The following is a 13,795-nucleotide window of genomic DNA, read 5'->3' as shown; positions in this document are numbered from 1 at the left end:
ACACGATGTCATATCTGAGTGGCTCCCCAGCCAATGTGGCGTAATGGAGGACCTGAAGGACCAAATTGGTTGTGTAATAAATGTTCTCCGCAGAACCGCAGGAACGAAGTGGGGTGGAGCAACTCTATCCCTACTTAACCTTCACGCAGCACTTGTCCGTCACAGAATTGCTTACTCCGCCACTGTATTGCACAAATTATCGGCGACGTCCCTCCACTGTCTACAGGTGTTGCAGGCTCGGAGTTTGCGAGTGTGTCTAGGAGTCCTGCAAGCTACATCCAGTCTACTCACTACTGCAGAAGCGCGGGAACCACATTTCACCATAATTCGCAGTCTGTAAACATGCCGACATCTTTTCAGAATTTCTACCCAGCATTCTGTGCACCCACTTCTCTCTCTGACAGAGAACCATCCGGGTGCACACATACAAGCCATGTTTCAAGAGCATAAATCACGATTTCCACGATCATATTTTCGGCACTCAAACCCCTGCTACCCACCATAGCTCCTGCAGGCGCTGAAAATAGAAACGTCAATCGAAGGGATTAAAATAACAGCGACGCTTCCACATTACCAGCAAAATAATTAGCGTTACGTCACCCATTTAACAAGTGCCAGGAATCTATTCACGTCTACTCGGACGGTCCTGTAATAAAAAAGAACTGCGAGTGCAGCATATATTATACCATCCTTACCGGTAGAGTACGCTTGTCTACTAGTACGCACGTCGTCACCAACAATAGCGGAAGTAGTGATTATCCAGACCACTTACCTTATCAAAGCATATGAGGCACCAACAAAGGTAATTTGTATGGACTGCTTATCGGCTTTAGCATCTTTTGAAAATATTGATAACAGACAACCACACGCACGAATACCATACGCAGTACTGAACAGTTTAACTCGGGCTAAGAAAAGAAAACATGAAGTGATACTACAGTGGGCCCCGGCACACGCTGGTATAGAGGGCAACGGACTCGTAGCCGTATTCATCTATGCAGATGACAGGAGCTTATTTTTTACAAGAGCAAACCTAGATGAGTTGATTTAAGTAATTAATGAAACTTTACACAAATTATCCGAATGGTCTTGTCGTAATTCGTTACAAATTAACTCTAAAACCAAGGCCGTTCTTTTCCGCGCGGAAAGAACGGCTTGCAAGTACTCGCATAAACTGCTACTAAATGATTTTGAAATTGAACTTTCAGAGACTGCCAAAACATTAGGTATTATCTTTCATCAACATATGCTGTGGGATTCGCCCATTGAAGAATTATGTATTAAGCTAAGAAAAGCCCTAGGTATGCTAAGGAGGTGTCAGTCGTTTCTGCCGGTTCCCCAAAAACTTCATATTCCTAATGCGCTTTTTAGTTCCCACCTATGCTACTGCCAGTTGGTATGGGCATCTGGAACTCAAACATCAAAGAAAAAGATATATACACTTCAGAAGTGTGCTTTGCGGGCTGTTGCAAATTTAGGCTATAGAGATCATACATCTCACTTACTTATGAAGTTTAAGGTTTTGAAATTCAGTGTTGCCTATGAACATCAGTTGTTGTTGTCGTTAAGGTCTTAAATTCGCTGAAATAGCCTAAACTTAACAGGTTTGGCGCATTTACAGCCGAACATTTCATTGCGTCCAATCAGAAATTCTGAACACTGGCACATTACCCGAACACGAACGAATCATGGTCTCCAAATGTTAAAATTCAACATTCCACCCGTACTCAATACGTTCAAGCTTACAGAAGATCACTTGCATGTCCTTTCAGGCAGGGAGCTATTCAACATGTTCAAATAATCCGCTACAAGCCTAGAAAAATTCTGTCGAAATAAAGCACTCCTTTCTGTTTACAGTATGTCTTACTGTTAGGTTACCTTGCAATAATTTTCTTGTCATTGGTTTTTTTTTGTGCGTGAATGATTGATGTACTTTTAGGCACCTAAGGGCGCATATGTCTGTTTATGTCTATTTGACAATTATCGTACGCGTTCTATTTATTTTTTTGTTTATTTTTCTATCATTCTGTACGACTATATGAAGTTTGATGCGTTGTCGTTCTGCTACCTTGTACGGATGGGAGGTGGGGCTAGTCAAGCTGCATCAGCGCAGCTTTTTTCCCACTTTCCACGCCACAACTGTTCTGTGTACAACACACTGTACTGTTGGTGGTGAAAATAAACTTCAACTTCAACTTCAATTAGCGGACTCGTTAGCAAAATCGGCCCATGAAGATGCAGAAACTACACTCATTCCTTGTCACCAAGGGCACGAAACGCATATTGAGATTATTAAGACGAAGCTTTAGCTCGGGCCCAACTCCGACGCGGCCTATTCAAATACATGTAAACAGCAAATGCGTTTTTCTGAGAAAAACCCTCGACCAATTTAAATTAAATTTGATGCATTTGAGAGAGAAAGTTAAATTCTAGTGACAGTTGGATGCGGAATTTCGATTTAGGGCACGAATTTTGTTACAACAATTTTCAAAACTTTGAAGATTTGAAAAGAATAGAAGCACGAAGTTTACAAATTCATAGCTCCGCATCAAGAACAGGTATCGTGGTTTGTAATCAGCATCCATAAAAACATTGAAAGTGGACAAATTCGATATGTCACTTTAGATCTTACGTGAATTAATTACGTTGTTTGCACGGGTTCTGCAAGAGTTGTATTTCCATATTGCTAATTATTGTTTAATTCATGTGTAACATATCAATTTTGTCCGCTTCAAATGCACCATTAGATGCAGTTTACAGAATTGTATTAACATCTTTAGTTGCTGATTTGTTGTAAAGTCGTAAACTTGATAGTTTTGTTTTTTGAAAATTTTCGATTGTACCATTTTTTTTAAAAGAAATTACAATCAATATTAAAAATTCGAAACCAACAGTCACTATATTTTAAGCTTTTCTTTTAAATGGAGGAAACTTCGTCAAATTTGGTACGGTGGTTGCCGAAGAAAACGAATGGTCATTTTACATGTATTTAGATACGAGCACCCGAGCTAAAGCTTCCTCTTAAAGGAAGACTTTTCTATGTCAACCTGGTCAAATGAAAATACTAAGGAATCAATTGTTCACGAAGTGGACTTTAAACTCAGGTTCCAGCTGGGTGTAGAACTTTCAAAAAGTACTGAAACAAATTCATCGACTGCGCCTTGGGAGAAATTCACATCAAACATTTCCTATATAGCATAAAACAGGCTTCTTCCCCTGCTTGCTTCTGTGGCCACGACGATGAGGATGTTCGCCATCAATTCCTCAAATCCCCCAAATACGCGACGCAATGGCGGCAGCTAGAACGATAGCTACACTCCATTGTCCATCACCGACCTCTCTCCCTCGCAAAATTGGGGTCCATTGCCATCGAAAATAGCACAGCGAAAAGCATTGCACGCAATCCAATATGTTCGTGAAGACGCAGGAATCCTTAACAAATACTACATATCGAATTCAATAGTCACGCAATCTTTCTATAACGTGCATCTATTTCTAATTATTAGCGCTTGTATTTTACAAGTTGTACTGGTTTTTGTATTGTGTGCGTGCATTATTTCCACTCTCTGTAATTCCTCATTTGTTTTTATGCTCATCGCAGGCAAGATCACGGCCGCGTGTGTGTATTTGTGACTTTGTTCAGAAACTCATTGTGGGGCAACTTGCATTTGCCTTTCATATCTATATGTTCATGAGTTTATGGCACTGTGTGCAGTGGATTGCTGATCCTATGACGTGGTTTCTTTACATTTTCTTATATATGTTCTTTTTAAATATTGTTGTTTCTGCTGCGCGAAACGAAGTAGCCGTCACCATTATAAAGTAACTACGTCTCTTTCTTTTATTTTGGATTCAATGAAAAAAAGCCTGCCATTGAAGCTGCTCAATCTGCTCATGAAGATGGCGTGCAGGAAGCAATCCCGCTGTCAGAAACAGATGCAACAGCGAAACTTGGAGTGCTTGCAAACGACGTCATACAATCGTTGTAGAACACACCTAGTTTCCAGCACCCACGTTTTATCAACTGGACCCCTGTCTTCAACTTCGTCCTCCGCCTGAACTGTCTCGTCGACTCACAATATAGAAGTACGATTATCGGCTTGAACTCTGTCCGCGTCTAGCCCTTCAACAGATGTAGTTTCAGAAACTTCGATCTATTGACGATGATATCGTGTTAAAACTTATCTATATCAAATTTCTGCTTCTCGCAACCAGGAAATTTTGGCGTTCTCTCTCATACATAACAAATTTCTTTCAGATTATTCTTTAATAGAAGCATTTATTCATTTCCAGTGAACTGAGTAGGAAGTATTTGAGATTTGTAAGGGAAATGTCAGCTCTGAACACTTCTGTTCAAACATTTATTAAACGCAGAAATGTCCTGAAGCGATTTGAATGAAAACTGTTGCAGTTAAAACAGGCGTTGCAGTGTTGGCAAACATTCAGTCTGAATATATTATTGAATTTCTTTTCCACAATGTCACATCAAAACCAGATTTTCTTTCTTGGTCCCAGCAGGAAACATTCAACTCCAGATGGCAAGATAACTTGTCTCCTGAATTACTGCATCTCATTCAATTCTAAAAGTAAGCCAGCATGCTCCTTCAGGAAAAATGCTCCCTCTGTTTCATGATGTCTGCAAAATTGTTATTCAGGAAGTTGCAGAATGTCGTAGGTCCCCATTAATATCACGATTTTGTCCGCTCATGAATAGCTTTGAGGTCTGCCTTCCACAATAACCATGTTTGCATTTTTTGTTCAGCATTGCAGAGCTGTAGCTGCTCTAAATGTTTGCTTTCATTTGCAGCTTGCTTAAAGGGGTTGGGACACCAAATTTTGAGGCTATAAAAAGCATGTTGTAGGCTGCTTCCGTATGCAAGGACACCCAGAACGAGGTATTGGACGCTGCAAACATTTCAAAATAATTGTAATTCAGCTCCAAAAACTCATTAAAAACTCCTTCTCGTAGTCGAGACCCATCGCTAGCGCGGCAGTTACTACGTCACAGAAGAGGAACGAAAATATTGACGCCATAGCACACTAGCACAAAAACGTGACGTATGATGAGTAACGATGAAATGCCGATTACGGAGCCTGCTGAGGCGAGCGACCGAGCATAGCCTCCACTATGACCGAGCTACAGGCATATAGAAATCCTTTCTTAATGCAAAGAAGGGGTAAGGCGTGCAGACATGGACACAAGAGGAGAGAAGTGGACTACACGAACGCCGCACGGCGGCCCGCGAACGGCAAACAGTGTGCGGCGAGTTGCCGTGCTGACGGGCCTACGTTTGAGTGTAACACTAGCCGGCCGACTCCGAAAGGGACCAGGATATGCGGCGCTCGTGTTGTCCGCTTCTCTCCTCGCATAGTCGCGTAGTTCGGCAGCTCGGAGCGGACTCTCCTTCGCTTGGCCTTTCCACGTTACCGGCCCGTCCACGTTACCGGCACGGAAACTCGCCGCACGCCGTTTGCCGTTCGCGGGCCCCCGTGCGATGGCGGTTTGACTCGCGAACGGCGAGATTTCCTTGCCGTAGAGAGGACGGGCCCGGGACCCATTTGTGCGGCAGTCGTACGGCGAAGCGGCCAATCAGCGACCGAGGAGTGGTCACTCTGGCACCGACGGCAGCTTCACCGCCTCTGATCGTTCGGCCCCGCCGATATCGTCGCTAGGCCTTTTCCAGTTAACTTCAAAGCTAAACCTTACAGTGCTTCGGAATGAATCACCGACTCTCACAAGCCGCAATATTTTCTTACCGTTGTCGCTCTTCGCAATAATTATAATAATCGCGACATGCACTTCGAATGGCCAGTTGTTGACCTCTGTTGGCAGAGCACGCATATGCGCGAGCAGACGACGCAGCATAGTTTTACGTCACTATTTTTGTGGCCCACGTGACCAAACCATGTTGCGTTTCCTCCTCTGTGACGTCATAGCATCCCCCGGAGCCCAGAAACCGAAACCGAAATAGCTCGGTATGATAATGCTATTAATAAATTATTTATCGGATATATATGAATGCCGCTGTCTGTATCGTGCTCCCTGAAGCATGACGCAACGTTTGAATCAACAAACGCATGAACGAAAATTTTGATGTCTCCACCCCTTTAATATTTAGCCTATTAGAAACGGCTGCTCTAATAGTTGAAAAATGTAGTTTTTTTGTGCTTAGATGGAGTAGCATATTCCTGTGGTTATGCTAGCTTTTGCTAATACCATCAACACTTCTCTTTCTGCCCTGTGTGGATATGCTATACAACTACACCGTGACAATGGAAATGCGTGACTGAGCGACTGGCAGAAGATTGAAGTGAACGTCACCACTTGTACATTTGCTGCACAAAGTGGGCGTAAAGTTTAATTTTATCTTTTTCTCCCACTGGTTTCCCAGCTTATTTTGCAAAATTTTGAGCCCTGAATAGCGCTTTTGCTTCCGTCCGTGGGTTGAACATATTTCGTAAATGCCACGCATTTTTTATGTAAAGCGATTCAGTGCTTGTCTAACCACAGCCTTCTGACCCGCCCCAGTTGTTCAGTGGCCATGACGCAGTGCTGCTGAGCACGAGGTCTCGCGCTCGATTCCTGGCCACGCCGGCCGCATTTTGCAGGGGCGAAATTAAAGAACGGTCGTGAACCATGCGCGGTAAAGAATTCCGGTTGGTCGAAATAACCCGAGCCGTCTTAGAAGACTAAATGAATCCAATGAATCAATTATTAATGCCAGTTTTCAGTGTTTCATACGCCTTAGTATGGAGAAATCCCAGTTCTCCCCGAGCTCAAGGTTTCATCTTAAATAGCTACGACGCTATCATCTGTGCTGAAATTCACGTAAGACGTATGAGAAAATCAATTAATGTAAGCGCAGAGAGTTCGGACTAATTTTCGCATAACTTTCCTTGCGCTGCCTATAATCAGTGTCTACTACTGTTATCCACGGAGTAGCCTTGCCCCACAACATTTATGACGTCATCTGTAGCGGTTCTTTATGCGTATGTACGATAAATCTAAATTGCAATAAACGGTTTTGCAGCAACCCTCAGCTAGGCAGAAAATTTCACGATGTGCGTCACAGCACGAGTTCCAGCAGCTGCCACATTCTGGTCGTCAGAGCACAAGCTGCTCGTCGCTTTATACTTTCTTCAAATGCGTAAACGTTTCTATGTGACCCATCGAGGAAAATCGCCGCTGGCGCATGACGCTCAGAGGCCGAGTGTCTTACCAAACGGGGTGAACACCCACGCTTGCAGAAGGCGAATATATCTGAACCCTATCAATGTGTCGTTCGGCGTTGTCAGCGTTGTCGAGTAGCACAGGCAGATAAGCTGCAAAAGAGTTATTAAGGATGATAAGGAGTGATGAGGGGTTATATTAGTCTGATTGCGGTTGACAATCGTTCGACGCGGATGAATCAGGTGCTAAAGAGCGACAAGGGTTTATAACGGTGAGATCAATTCTGATCAGGTTAGTAAGGAATGATAAGGGTTGAAAGGGCCGAATGTAGTCCGGTAAGGTTGATAAGGACCACTAAGGGTTCATAAGAGTCTGATCATATTCGATAACACTGATAAGGACATATGATGAAGGTCGGGATGATTCCGATAAGGTTGATAACTACGGATAAGCGTCGATAAAGTCCGATCGAGTCCGACAAGATTGATAATGAATAGAAAGGTCGATAAAGGTTGGATCATGTGCGTTGAGGTTGATAAGAACAGATAATTGTACATAAGGGCCAGAGTGGCTCCGATAAGTTTGATTCCGACTGATAAAAGTCGATAAGGGTTAATAAGCATTGAATCGAGTCCGATAGGGTTGGTCATCATCAGTCTATATTTAAGTACATTGCAGGGCGAACGGCTCCCCTTTCGATCTCCAATTAGGCCTATCTTGCGCTAGCTCATTCCATCTTGTGCCTGCAAGTTTTCTCATTTCATCATACCACGTAGTTTTCTGTCGTCTTTCACTTCGCTTCCCTTCCCTTGGCAACCATACTGTAACTCTAATGGTACAAACAACGCATTACATTACCTGCCCAGCTAATGTTGTTGACGACCAACAAAGGTTGATAACGGTTATATCGAGTCCGATCAGGTTTATAACGACCGATAAGAATTAATGAAGGTTTATACTAGTCAGATAAAGAGCCAGAACAGATTGCACAGCGAACAAAGCGTAGATTTAACAAACCGTGTACTGCCTCGTCAATCGCGGTAAACAACACTCGTCGCGTCGTATGCCTGGAGATGAGCAAGGGACACAACGCTTACACAGACAACTCCAGTGGAGTTTCAGCGTAATTGTTTTCTTCTACGAAGCCAAACATGTGTGATCCTGGCGGAATACAGACAAGCTACAACTGCATTGATATGGATGTCATTTTTCTGTCCAAATGCACTATGTAAATATTTGTTAATAGAAGCCGGAATTCTGATGTGTTTTTGCCTCGATATTACTGCGTGGACTATGCGTGCGTAATGAGTACAGAGTGCGCGGGTGCCCCCGACAAAGAAGGCCATGAACTGATCCTTCTGCTCGGGCTGTCTGGTACACTGGTCAGCACTACAATTGCTTCTGTAAATATATTTTGTAAGTAATAATCCATAAAATTACTCCTTCATTGTCGTAACAGTATTTTCTGAGAATTTCTGTAGTTATTGTGACGTGCAGTGTGCCGGAACGTTGTATTTACAGCTTACAGATTTCGCAGGACAACTGCGCGTTAAGTTTATTACAACTGAATAAATTTCAAAGTGCGGAAAACAAGATTTATCGTGCTCTAAAAACTTCAATCAGTAAATTGCTAGATTATACCGTTGCAGAACTGGCTACATAAGTCTAGGATTCTTTTCATGAAGTATGTACTCTTCGAGCATATTCGAGCAATAAACACACCCAGTTTATTAAATTTGGATAATTAATCTCCATAGTGGTATGCGAATATTCGAAATTTTGCAAACAAGTCGGACATGCCCTGGTATTCGAGTCATATAATCGAATAGCGCGAACTATTCAATTCGTACTTGATTTGCGAATTTACTATTCGAAGTTGTCGACTATTCGTTTCTTTCAAATATATGGAAGATAAGCACACTTACTGATGTCTCGAGGGAGACAAAACGATGGGCTTTACGACTGATCCGAAATATACTGCTGTAGGATGGCTGTGGTATATAGTGGCGCAGGGTCTCCAGTCCCCGAGCAAATGCACGGGAATGATAAATGCCGCTCAGTAATTTTCACTCATTCGATAAGGGCAGGTCAGTTACGAATTTGCCCGGATTAATTATTTCGCCTGTCTCACAATGTTTGCAACCCTTTAAAACAGTTTGAGGTGTCCTAGTATCAAACCTCTCTCCTTCAACGAACGCATCACTTTATGTGCAAAGGTCTGAAACCGAGCTCGTTGGAGCGTAAGCGTCATTAAGAGACACAGTGCAAGAACAGGGAACCACGAGTTGCGAACACACACACGGAAGGCTCTCTTCCAACTGAATTCATTCACATGAGATGTCCGGTCTTTAAAGCTTTACAACCAGCAGTTCATCCACTGCACACGCGTACAATTGCTTCAGTTATATATGTTTTTATTTGTGCCAGTCGACATGACAGTTCTACTCGGGCGGCTTTAATTAGAACAGGAAGGTCTTTAAATAAATCTGGGATGTTGTCAAAGTAGCAGCCTGAAATAAACAATGAGTAGCTGCAAAAATAGAGTTCGTGTAAAGGATATAATGTAACAATTATTAAATAGTTCAAAACAAGCTAACGCCAAAGTCGAGAACCCTCCTTTACGGAGCTCTTGCCAAGGAGGTTCACGATGGCATTGGGGGTTATGCCACTATCCGCTTTCAGACCACGGCCAGCACCTTAGCTGTTAGGTTCATCGAACTGTTGTTCTCCTATTTGGCATCTACAGTCAACAATAATAGTGAGAAGTTTGTATAGAAGGCTGGTATCTTCATTCGGACCTGCCTGGACAATTATTGACAATTATGTGACGACAATTATCTGATACTTTTCCATCAGACTGCCGACAAGGGTGCGAACAAAGTAGAATAAAATTTTGCCGCTTCCTGCAAGAAAGTTCGCTCCACTAACTTTGACTTTGGAAGTTCCTGCTAACTGGCACACCCGCTTCCTCGAACTTTATTTGCTCCGCATCCTTGCTCACGCCTGCGTCCACGTATTGGTTCCTCTTTCGAAGAAACGCTTTCTGCCTCTCAGGTCGAACCACTACCAGTTGCGTTGCGTTGCGAAGCGCAAGCTCGTGACTTCGATTCCCGGACGCCGCGACCGCATTTCGAGCAAACTTCTGTGTGCCTAAGTTTCTTGAGTTTTACGCTCTGCTTGGACGATCTATATCAGAGTGAAGTCCAGTTCAATATTTCGCTGCCTTCAGGACTGGCTTGCCGTAGTCGGCGTGTCGATCCTGAAGCCAGCGAGGACACGTACGTGGGTCACGTGGTGGGGGTCTCTTCGCTTTGCTGTCATCACGGGCGGGCACGTAATTGCTATGGTGCCAAGCGCGATGCACAATATTGTTACGGAGGAAGACGCAGACGAAATGCTATGTACAAGTATATTTACAATAAAATGCGCTGCACTTGGCCAAGAGGCAATTGCCCGCGCTAGCTTCTAATCGTCGTCGTCGTCTTCTTACTGCTCGGCTCTTCGTCATTGGAAATACTATCCCGTAGCACTACCCCCGGCGGGAAAAGCGCCGTCCCGGAGCGACTAAAGGCCGGAGTCTGAAGCAATGTAGTAGGTCTTGAGCCTACTGACGTGCACGACATCAGTAGATGCCAGAGTAGAAGACGAGGTTGAGCTCACAGGAGCAATTTCGTACGTCACAGGCGTCACCTGGCGCAGCACGCGGTAGGGCCCTGTGTATCGCGAAAGGAGCTTTTCTGAAAGTCCGACGTGACGAGAGGGCGACCACAGGAGCACGAGAGCACCAGGCGAAAACTGTACGTCACGGTGGCGGGCGTTGTACTGACGCTGCTGCGTGGTTTGCGAGTCCGTCAGTCGAGCGCGGGCAAGCTGGCGTGCATTGTCGGCGAGGGCGGTGGCGTCGCGCGCATACTTGGTTGTTGAGATCGCAGCAGGAGGAAGTACCGTGTCAAGGGGCAAGGTCGGTTCGCGACCGTAGAGTAGATAAAATGAAGAAAATCCGGCGGTGTCGTGCCGGGAAGAATTATAAGCAAATGTGACGTAAGGAAGGGCAACGTCCCAGTCGTGGTGGTCCTTCGAAACGTACTTGGACAGCATGTCGGTAAGAGTACGGTTTAACCGCTCTGTCAGGCCATTGGTTTGAGGATGGTATGAGGTAGTCAGCTTGTGTTGAATAGAGCAGGAACGCACAATGTCGGCGATAACTTTCGAGAGGAAGTTACGACCACGGTCAGTAAGCAGCTGTCGCGGGGCACCATGCACTAAGATAATGTCACGCAAGAGAAAGTCCGCGACGTTAGTGGCGCAACTGGTAGGGAGAGCTCGCGCGATAGCGTATCGGGTGGCGTAATCAGTTGCGACGGCTACCCATTTGTTCCCAGAGGATGACGTGAGAAAGAGACCGAGGAGGTCTCATCCAACACGAAAGAACGGTTCCACAGGGACAGTGATCGGCTGTAGATAACCGGAAGGTAGCACCTGAGGTGTTTTCCGACGCTGGCAGGGATCACAGGCAGCAACATAGCGTCGGACGGAGCGAGCGAGACCAGGCCAATAGAAGCGGCGGCGCACGCGGTCGTACGTGCGGGTTACCCCAAGATGTCCTGCAGTGGGTGCGTCATGCATCTCAAAGAGCACAGTCTGTCGTAGATGTTTTGGCACGACAGGAAGAAGATCAGGGCCATCAGGGAGGAAGTTCCTTCGGCACAGAATGCCGCCCTGGAGGACATATCGGCGAACGGATGCGTCGGTAGGAGTAGAGCGCAGACGCTCGATGAGTACTCGCAGCGATTGGTCTCGGTACTGCTCATCGGCGATGTTAGCGAAGGCAGACATAGAGAAAATGCCGTCGGCGGTACTACTGTCGGCGTCGTCAGGCTCGTCTACCGGGTAGCGAGACAGGCAGTCAGCGTCCTTGTGTAGTCGGCCAGATTTGTAGGTGACAGAGAACGAATATTCTTGTAGGCGTAAGGCCCAGCGACCAAGTCTTCCTGTAGGGTCTTTCAATGAGCATAACCAGCAAAGCGCGTGATGGTCTGGGACAACGGAAAAGGGTCGGCCATATAAGTATGGGCGGAACTTCGCAACCGCCCAAACTAGGGCCAGACACTCACGCTCAGTGATGGAATAGTTGCGCTCCGCGGGCAACAGGAGCCGGCTGGCGTAAGCGATAACACGGTCGTGGCCACGCTGGCGTCGTGCCAGTACTGCGCCAATTCCGTGACCGCTGGCATCAGTACGGACTTCGGTAGGCGCAGAAGGATCGAAATGGGCCAGAACGGGAGGCGTTGTGAGAAGGTCGATTAGAAGCGAGAATGCAGAGGCCTCGTTATCGCCCCACTGAAAAGGGGCGTCTTTTTTCAAAAGCTCGGTTAGTGGTCGTGCTATGTCCGCGAAATTTTTCACGAAACGGCGGAAGTACGAGCAAAAGCCGATGAAGCTGCGCACATCGTTGACACACTTTGGAACAGGGAAGTGCGTAACATCATGGATCTTGCCTGGGTCCGGTTGCACTCCGTTCGCGTCAACGAGATGTCCAAGGACGGTAATCTGGCGACGACCGAATTGGCACTTCGATGCGTTGAGTTGCAGACCGGCTCGTCGAAAAACGTCCAGGACTGCTGAGAGGCGCTCGAGGTGCGTAGCGAATGTTGGGGAGAATACTATAACGTCGTCCAAGTAGCACAGGCACGTGGACCATTTGAAACCGTGAAGAAGGGAGTCCATAATGTGTTCAAAAGTAGCAGGAGCGTTACATAGACCGAACGGCATCACTTTGAATTGATAAAGACCGTCGGGTGTTACAAAAGCAGTCTTCTTGCGGTCGAGATCGTCCACGGCAATCTGCCAATAACCGGAGCGAAAGTCAATAGAGGAGAAATAGCGAGCACCGTGGAGGCAGTCAAGGGCGTCATCAATCCGAGGTAGGGGATACACGTCCTCTTTGGTAACCCTGTTAAGGTGCCGATAATCCACGCAAAAGTACCATGAGCCATCCTTCTTTTTTACCAGCACAACAGGTGACGCCCATGGACTACATGACGGTTCAATAATGTTCTTGGCAAGCATTTTGCGAACTTCGGTGTGAATAACTTGACGCTCAACCCGTGATACTCGATACGGGCGGCGATGAATAGGAGGGGCATCGCCGGTATTAATGCGATGTTTGACAGCTGTTGTTTGGGCCAAAGGACGATCGTTAAAGTCAAAAATATCTTGGTAGGAAATCAGCACGTGGTAGAGTGCACGAGCGTGCTCGCAAGACATGTCGGGTGCAATCATTTTCTGTAAGTTGGTGATGGTACAAGTTGCCGACTGCGACGGTAGAGGAGGATCGGCTGAATGGTCGTCTACTGAAATCGATGCTACAGAGTGATCCTCGAATGAGCAAAGCTGGGCCAGAGACATCCCGCGTGGCAGCACTTGTGTCGTCAAGCCAAAATTGAGCACTGGCAGGCAGACGCAATTCGCCGTAATAGATAAAACTGTATGAGGTACTGTGATCCCGTGTGTAAGGAGGACGTCTTGCATAGGAGCCGCGATGTAGTGACCGTCGGGGACTGGTGGGGATGACACGAAGTCAACGTAAGTCAGTGCCGAAGGTGGCAAGCGAACGAAGTCGAC

At 45.8% G+C, this 13,795-nt stretch overlaps 1 protein-coding gene across 1 annotated transcript in view; it reads right to left on the bottom strand.

Annotated features, from left to right (window-relative positions):
* Positions 1 to 13,795, bottom strand: part of LOC142590820 (glucose dehydrogenase [FAD, quinone]-like) — a 134,462-nt gene that overhangs the window by 87,429 nt on the left and 33,238 nt on the right. The gene's annotated exons all lie outside the window — the stretch shown is intronic.

Source organism: Dermacentor variabilis, chromosome 8, assembly GCF_050947875.1.
Source record: "Dermacentor variabilis isolate Ectoservices chromosome 8, ASM5094787v1, whole genome shotgun sequence".
In the NCBI taxonomy this organism is placed as follows: Eukaryota; Metazoa; Arthropoda; class Arachnida; order Ixodida; family Ixodidae; genus Dermacentor; species Dermacentor variabilis.
The sequence above is the reverse complement of the archived record's forward strand: the minus strand, read 5'-3'. Positions and strand labels throughout refer to the sequence as shown.